Consider the following 9,255-nt stretch of genomic DNA (forward strand, 5'->3'; position numbering starts at 1 on the left):
CTCACTCGTAGCGATGCTAAGAGTCTGTTGGAATTATATTAGCGATTACTGCATTATTTATGAAATCTGCAGATAGGATGTCAAAACATTGTTTCCTCGACGATTTTCTTGAGGAAAGGTTGTATGTGATACAACCGGAAGGTTTTGTCAATCCTGAAAGATGCTAATAAGTATGCAAAGCTCCAGCAATCCTTCTAAGGACTGGGGTAAGCGTCTCGGAGTTGGAATGTATGCTTTGATGAGATGATCAAAGATTTTGGGTGTATACAAAGTTTATGAGAAACTTGTATTTCCAAAGAAGTGAGTGGGAGCACTATAGAATTTCTGATGAGTATATGTTGTTAACATATTGTTGATCAGAAATGATGTAGAATTTCTGGAAAGCATGCAGAGTTATTTGAAAAGTGTTTTTCAAAGGAAAGCCTGGATTAAGCTACTTGAACATTGAGCATCAAGATCTATAAGGATAGATCAAAACGCTTAATGGTACTTTCAAATGAGCACGTACCTTGACATGATCTTGAAGGTGTTCAAGATGGATCAGTCAAAGAAGGAGTTCTTGCCTGAGTTGTAAGGTATGAAGTTAAGACTTAAAGCTCGACCACGGCAGAATAGAGAGAAAGGACGAAGGTCGTCCCCTATGCTTAAGACATAGGCTCTACAGTATGCTATGCTGTGTACCGCACCTGAAATGTGCCTTGCCATGAGTCAGTCAAGGGGTACAAGAGTGATCTAAGAATGGATCACAGGACAGCGGTCAAAGTTATCCTTAGTAACTAGTGGACTAAGGAATTTTCTCGATTATGGAGGTGGTAAAAGAGTTCGTCGTAAAGGGTTACGCCGATGCAAACTTTGACACTAATCCAGATTATTCTGAGTAGTAAACTGGATTTGTATAGTAGAACAGTCATTTGGAATAGCTCCGAATGTAGCGTAGTAGTTGCATCTACAAGATGACATAAGAAATTTGCGAAGTACATACGGATCTGAATGTTGCAGACCCGTTGACTAAAACCTCTCTCACAAGCAAAACATGATCAAACCCCAGAACTCATTGAGCCTTAATCACATGATGATGTGAACTAGTTTAGTGACACTAGTAAACTCTTTGGATGTTGGTCACATGGCGATGTGACCTGTGAGTGTTAATCACATGACGATGTGAACTAGATTATTGACTCTAGTGCAAGTGGGAGACTGTTGGAAATATGCCCTAGAGGCAATAATAAATTAGTTATTATTATATTTCCTTGTTCATGATGATCGTTTATTATCCATGCTAGAATTGTATTGATAGGAAACTCAGATACATGTGTGGATACATAGACAACACCATGTCCCTAGTAAGCCTCTAGTTGACTAGCTCGTTGATCAATAGATGGTTACGGTTTCCTGACCATGGACATTGGATGTCATTGATAACGGGATCACATCATTAGGAGAATGATGTGATGGACAAAGACCCAATCCTAAGACTAGCACAAGATCATGTAGTTCGTATGCTAAAGCTTTTCTAATGTCAAGTATCATTTCCTTAGACCATGAGATTGTGCAACTCCCGGATACCATAGGAGTGCTTTGGGTGTGCCAAACGTCACAACGTAACTGGGTGGCTATAAAGGTACACTACAGGTATCTCCGAAAGTGTCTGTTGGGTTGGCACGAATCGAGACTGGGATTTGTCACTCTGTGTAAATGGAGAGGTATCTCTGGGCCCACTCGGTAGGACATCATCATAATGTGCACAATGTGATCAAGGAGTTGATCACGGGATGATGTGTTACAAAACGAGTAAAGAGACTTGCCGGTAACGAGATTGAACAAGGTATCGGGATACCGACGATCGAATCTCGGGCAAGTATCGTACCGCTAGACAAAAGGAAATTGTATACGGGATTGATTAAGTCCTTGACATCGCGGTTCATCCGATGAGATCATCGTGGAACATGTGGGAGCCAACATGGGTATCCAGATCCAGTTGTTGGTTATTGGCCGGAGAGTCGTCTCGGTCATGTCTACGTGTCTCCCGAACCCGTAGGGTCTACACACTTAAGGTTCGGTGTCGGTGTACTAGAGTAGGGGTACCCTAGTATCCCGAACTCGTGCACGGGCAGTTGCAGCGCCCCGCGGCAAGGCTTGCCGGGTGACCGCCAAGACCCTCCGTGGTTCCCTTGAAGATCATTCAAGAACAAAGTACTCAAACCAAGACCCCGGCAAGAGGAGCTTGCCGGGAAGGCCAACCAAGGCCCCGGCAAGAGGAGCTTGCCGGGAAGGCCAACCCAGGCCCCGGCAAGAGGATCTTGCCGGGAAGAGACAAGACCCCGGTAAGAGGAGCTTGCCGGGAAGGCCACTCAAGGCATACCAAGAAAGCTTGCCGCGACGCGCCCTGCGTCCCGGCAAGGCCCGGTGAGCAACAAGCTCCCAAACACGACAAGACGACGACCGCGGCAAGGAGCTTGCCGCGGGAAACCCCCACTTCGTGCCCGCGCTCCAGCACACCTGCTAACGTGTCGCTTTAGGACTCTCCCAAGCACACGTGGCAGGAGGCCGCGCAGCTAGGGGTGCGTGGTGGCAAGCGGAGATGAAGAGAAGGCCATCGTGGCAAACGGTGGCGCTCCTAACGGTCACTTTTTGTACTGTTTAGGCAACTCAGACAGGCATTCAATGACCTTGTCCCCTGTCGTCAGAGTTAGGTAGGGTGCACTGTGTCCACAGTAGCGGTAGCTGCACCTACCGCATCCTTTTCCATTTTTACCCTTCTAGTCTACGTTGCCACCTGTCGGTGACCCCTTGAAAGTATAAAAGGAGGCCCAAGTGCAACGTAGAAGGGGTTGGGGCTCATTCGAAACACCAGAAACACTCCCACGCTCAGTCTGATAGCGTTCATCGCTCCTGAGCAAAGAATTCAATACACACAAACAAGCAGCAGTAGGGTTTTACGCATCCGTGCGGCCCGAAGCTGGGTAAAACTGCTCGCGTGTACCGCCTTGATCCGCTCTTTGTGCAGCCTCCGCCCCCCTTCGAACCGAAAGGGGCTCGGTCCGCCGATCCCCATAGGTGTTCGTGGATCAGCTTCCCCGACATCTTTGGCGCGCCAGGTAGGGGGCGTCGAGATTGTGCGAACCCGATCCGGCGGGCACGCAAGCTAAATCTTCATCATCTTCATCGACATGCCACCAAAGAAGAAGGCTTCGACGGCAGCTGTTCCGTCCACGTCAAGGCTCAGCTGTTCTTCATCGCCATGGCTCCTAAGAAGCAGGCGACCAAAAGAACGACGCCAGTGCGGCAACAGAAAAGCTAAGTCATGCGAAATTTTAGATATTTCCTTTCTATATAAGGTTATCCGCCTCGGAGATCTCGTTCTTTGTATGGAAAACCTGTGCGCGGAGGAACCAAATCGTAGCTAGTTGCACCCTTATTTTGTTTCGAGTCCGCTCAACAACTTAAGCGAGCTGCAACTAGCTGCGACAAGGTTTCTTGTCGGTAGCGGCACTGCCAGCAGGCTGCTGACGTCCCGCACTCAGCGCTCGCGGATAAAGGTGCCTGCGCCGACAAGTTCCCTAAAAGCGTAGGGTGAACGTACAAAGAGAGGTTGAACAGGAAGATAGCATGCACTATTTATTTGAGATTTCTGCATAGACCTGTATGCCAAGGAGCCTTCTCGGGGCTAGTTGCGCTCCATGTTGCCTCGAGTCCGCTCGGCAACTTGTGCGGTTGCGCTAGAACCAAGAAGGTAAACCTTTTCGGGAGGCGATGTTCCCGAATAGCCGCTAAGGGCCCGTTCCCTCAAGCGCTGCTGGCTGGATCGTACGCACCGGAAAGCATTCCAACAGGCATAGGGAATATGCAGCAAAAGTCAAAATTCGCAAGCGAGTTAAGTGCACTTCAGATGCTAATCACTTGTCATGTTTAAACGCAGTTATGGCCCGGGGGCTGGCAACGCCCTTAGGACCAATCTTTTTGGTGTCAAGAACGATGAAGTTCTTCGCCATAAGCCTTCCCGGCAACAAACTTGCCGGAAGCCGGCATCGAGAACATCAAAGTTCTCTGCTGAAGATAAAAGCCTTCTCGGAAACAAGCTTGCCGGAAGACGGCATCGAGAACGTCAAAGTTCTCTACTGAAGATAAAAGCCTTCTCGGCAACAAGCTTGCCGGAAGACGGCATCGAGAACGTCAAAGTTCTCTGCTGAAGATAAAAGCCTTCTCGGCAACAAGCTTGCCGGAAGCCGGCATCGAGAACGTCAAAGTTCTCTGCTGAAGATAAAAGCCTTCTCGGCAACAAGCTTGCCGGAAGCCGGCATCGAGAACGTCAAAGTTCTCTGCTGGAGATAAAAGCCTTCCTGGCGACGAGCTTGCCGGAAGCCGGCATCGAGAATGTCAAAAGTCTCCGCGAGAAACATAAGACCTCCCGGCAACAGCCTTGCCGGGAGCAAGAAAGGAAACAAAGCAACACTCTGGCATCATGTGGACCAGGCCGTTCAAGAAAGTTTCTCCTTGCCGGGAAGCAGACGACAGAAAAGCTAAGTTGCTAAAGTTTGAGCAATCAGTTTTTTAAGTTTTTGAGTTATTTTCCTTGAACGACCGTGCTTTGTATGGAAAACCTGTGCACGGAGGAACCAACTCGTAGCTAGTTGCGCCTTTACTTTGTTTCGAGTCCGCTCAACAACTTAAGTGAGCTGCTAGCGCCCTTACTTTGCTTCGAGTCCGCTCAGCAACTTAAGTGAGCCGCTAGCGCCCTTACTTTGTTTCGAGTCCTCTCAACAACTTAAGTGAGCTGCAACTAGTTGCGACAAGGTTGCTTGTCGGTAGCGACCTCGCCAGCAGGCTGCTGAAGTTCCGCACTCGGCGCTCGCGGCAAGGGTGCCTGCACCGGCAAGTTTCCCTAGAAAGCGTAGGGCAGAACCATACAAAGCCAAGAGTCGAGTAAAGGAAGTAACACATCAATTTTTCGCCTAAGATAGAGTTATATTACAAAAATAACTTGTCGCGCCTCTAATAAAGTGTTCCCATGACATGACTGGCAGCGGCAAGAAAAGAAGAAAACGGACGGCCTAATCTATGCGACCGCCGTCAACCCTTTTGATCTCGTTCACCCTGTCCACAATGGGTGCGATGAGGGCCTTAAGTGCGTCAAGATCAGCGTCCGCCGGCAACCTCTTGAGGACGTTGGTGAGGTTGAGGCCCGGATTGCGGAAGGCCACCTTCACCAGCACCTTCTCCAGAACTCCGGCACAAATCGAGCGTGACTCGTCGGCCAACTGCTTTGGGATCTATTCCCGAAGTTGCTGGAGCGCCGCCGCCACGCCTTTGAATAACAGAGTGAGCTTGGCGCTGGGTTGGAGTTCCTCGTCGGAAGAGTACCCGAAGCCTTCCACCCCGGGGTTATAGCATGCATGCTAGAGGTCGAGTGTCCGTCCTTTTGCTTCTCTTTCGTTCGCAGGGCTCGCATATCCTGGCCAGACTGCTTGAGGACGAAAAGGAGAAGAAGGGCGCGCCGACACCTGGGCCCCGGCAAGCCAGTATCGCTGGGGGCTGCGAGTGCCAAGAATCATCCACGACAAACTAGAATTGTCGGGGCCTGCAATATCAGATAAGTCTTTCATCCCTCATCATGCATCCTCTTATGGACTGGGGAATGCGAAACCGCGTTTCTTCCCGAAAACTGCCGTGCTCCCTCAACTCTAGGCCCTGGGGCTCGTTCTCGGGGCCAAGTTTGGACGTAGTCACGGCAGCAAAGGGATGAAACGAGGAGACCGCACCCACCTCGTTCCCGCCTCCATCTAAGGCGTGAGAAAGGTCGAGCGACGTGGGAAGGCGGCAGGGCTTGTTGCCGGGAGATGAAATGTCTGTCCGAGGGATACCAAGGATTTGCTCCTTGGCGTGGGTTCAACTCGCGAGACAAATAACCCGGCAAGCATCCCCTTTTCATTAAAAAACATCCCACTCAGGTACAGTCCATAGAGGATGAAAAACATGAAAGAGAGGATTACAAGTTTTAGATACAGCTAAGGCCCGAAGGCTTACAAATTAAAAAGATAAGATGCCCGTAATCCCTTTCCTGTCCCTCTCTTCAGGAGGCAGGTCAAGGAGGCGAAAAGGGTAAAAGGAGCGCCTAGGCGAGCTACGGGTGCCAGAAGAAACCAAGAGAACATCCCGGGGGCCGTCCGAAGGCTGGACAGCGATGGCGGCGCTGGAAGCGGGGCTCGAAGACGGGGCGGCAGGACGTCAGCACGCTGTCGAGGGCACCACGCCCTCGTACTCCGACCTGACGGCCTTGTCGCCAGCCCTCTTCCCCTTCCGCAGCCTCCCTACGCCAGCCGCCCAAGGAGACGACCCCGGGGAGTTCAAGGAGCCGGCGACACGGATGATGGGGTCGCCGGTGCCACGCGAAGCGGCGCCTGACGCCTAGTCAGACCCGCCACCCCGCCGCCCGCTACCCTCATCGTCGCTGTCGCTCTCCTCCTCGTCACTCTCGCTCGAGGAGGAGCCTTCGCTATCGGAGGAGCTGTCCACGCAGCACTTCGCCCGAGTGCTGAAGCACCCGAAGACCTTGACGGAGAGGAGATCGCCCTCCATCAACTTAAATGGAGGGTAAACCCCTCCATCAGGCTGTGGATACGGGCGAACGTCTTCCACCCTCGATCAAGATACATCACATTGGGGGCTGGGAATACAACGCGGACTCGCGTGCCGCTGATCCCACAGCCCCTCATGTGCAGTCTCAGTGTCTCGGGCGGGTCCAACTCCATCGCGCTCGCAAACGGAGCTGGAAGCCGGAGGCGACGATGAGGCGCCCGGCGCAGCTTGACGAAGAACTCGCAAGGGTCGTCCCCTATATGGACCGCCGTGGGGGGAGGAGCCGCCGGCGGAGGCGAAGCTGGCGCGCCGCCCCGCCCACCTCTTCCCCGTCCGCCTCGACCTCGCCCCCTCCCTCTTCCCCTTGTGGCTGGCTCTGCCACCACGGGCGCGGGAGAGGGAGAGATGCGCTGTCTGGCGGCGACCCTCGCCGCCACCGATGAAGGGCCTGGGTTCCCTTTCTCCATGGCGAATGAGAGAAAGGGGAGCAGAAGCTGAAGAAAGGAGGAGATGAGAGAGTGCGGGTTTCCGTGCTCCCCTCCCGCTCTTTATAAAGGAGCGAGGTGGGGGCTCGGCCGCCCCGCTCAGCGAATCAAGGCACGGGAAGAGCAGGGAGTCGGGGCCAACCCACTGCCTCTGCTCGCGACGGCCCAGTTTCCCACTTCCACCGTCCGCGACCCCAAGCGCATGGGAGCCGCGTGGCGGGGATGCAGAACCAAGGCGACGGATGAGGCGGCCTCGCTCCGCCTCGTGATCGCGGGGAGTGGACGTCCCGAACACCGTGCACCGGCCCCGTCCAGTAAATGCACCATGCCCCCACACCTACCTCCTTTAGGGAGGAGGGCGTGAACCGTCCCCATCATCGTGGCCTGACGCATGCTCGAGGGGCTTAGCCCCGCGCACGCCGCCCGCGTCACCCACGACGCCGCATTTGACGCGTGCCGTTCTGGGCGTGCGCGGTGGGAGCGGAGAGATATGCGGCGTGACCTAGGCCGCGCGTGCCCGTGCACTATTTTGGGCCTGGCCCAACAGCGCTCGGCACCGTGTATGGCCCAGGCCCGGGGGCTCCTGTCGGTGTACTAGAGTAGGGGTACCCTAGTATCCCGAACTCGTGCACGGGCAGTTGCAGCGCCCCGCGGCAAGGCTTGCCGGGTGACCGCCAAGACCCTCCGTGGTTCCCTTGAAGACCATTCAAGAACAAAGTACTCAAACCAAGGCCCCGGCAAGAGGAACTTGCCGGGAAGGCCAACCAAGGCCCCGGCAAGAGGAGCTTGCCAGGAAGGCCAACCCAGGCCCCGGCAAGAGGATCTTGCCGGGAAGAGACAAGACCCCGGTAAGAGGAGCTTGCCGGGAAGGCCACTCAAGGCATACCAAGAAAGCTTGCCGCGACGTGCCCTGCGTCCCGGCAAGGCCCGGTGAGCAACAAGCTCCCAAACACGACAAGACGACGACCGCGGCAAGGAGCTTGCCGCGGGAAACCCCCACTTCGTGCCCGCGCTCCAGCACACCTGCTAACGTGTCGCTTTAGGACTCTCCCAAGCACACGTGGCAGGAGGCCGCGCAACTAGGGGTGCGTGGTGGCAAGCGGAGATGAAGAGAAGGCCATCGTGGCAAACGGTGGCGCTCCTAACGGTCACTTTTTGTACTGTTTAGGCAACTCAGACAGGCATTCAATGACCTTGTCCCCTACCGTCAGAGTTAGGTAGGGTGCACTGTGTCCACAGTAGCGGTAGCTGTACCTACCGCATCCTTTTCCATTTTTACCCTTCTAGTCTACGTTGCCACCTGTCGGTGACCCCTTGAAAGTATAAAACGAGGCCCAAGCGCAACGTAGAAGGGGTTGGGGCTCATTCAAAACACCAGAAACACTCCCACGCTCAGTCTGATAGCGTTCATCGCTCCTAAGCAAAGAATTCAATACACACAAACAAGCAGCAGTAGGGTTTTACGCATCCGTGCGGCCTGAAGCTGGGTAAAATTGCTCGCGTGTACCGTCTCGATCCGCTCTTTGTGCAGCCTCCGCCCCCTCCGAACCGAAAGGGGCTCGGTCCGCCGATCCCCATAGGTGTTCGTGGATCAGCTTCCCCGACATTCGGTGACGCTAGGGTTGTAGGGATATGTATATGCAGTAACCCGAAAGTTGTTCGGAGTCCCGGATGAGATCTCGGACGTCACGAGGAGTTCCGGAATGGCCCGGAGGTAAAGAATTATATATAGGAAGTGCTACTTCGGGCATCGGGACAAGTTTCGGGGTCACCGGTATTGTACCGGGACCACCGGAAGGGTCCCGGGGGTCCACCGGATGGGGCCACCTATCCCGGAGGGCCCCATGGGCTGAAGTGGGAAGGGATCCAGCCCAAAGTGGGCTGGGGCGCCACTTCCCTCTAGGGCCCATGCGCCTAGGGTGGAAAAAACCCTAGGGGAAGAGTCCCAAAAGGGGAAGGCACCCCCTAGGTGCCTTGGAGAGGAGGGACTCCTCCCTTGGCCGCCGCCCCCCCTAGGAGATTGCATCTCCTAGGGCCGGCGCCCCCTCCCTAGGCTCCCTATATATAGTGGGGAAGGAGGGCCTCTCAACCTACGCCTTGGTGCCTCCCTCTCCCTCTCCAACACCTCCTCATCCTCCATAGAGCTTAGCGAAGCCCTGCCGGAGTACTGCAGCTCCATCACCACCACGCCGTC

This window comes from Triticum aestivum, chromosome 6A (genome assembly GCF_018294505.1).
Source record: "Triticum aestivum cultivar Chinese Spring chromosome 6A, IWGSC CS RefSeq v2.1, whole genome shotgun sequence".
In the NCBI taxonomy this organism is placed as follows: domain Eukaryota; kingdom Viridiplantae; phylum Streptophyta; class Magnoliopsida; order Poales; family Poaceae; genus Triticum; species Triticum aestivum.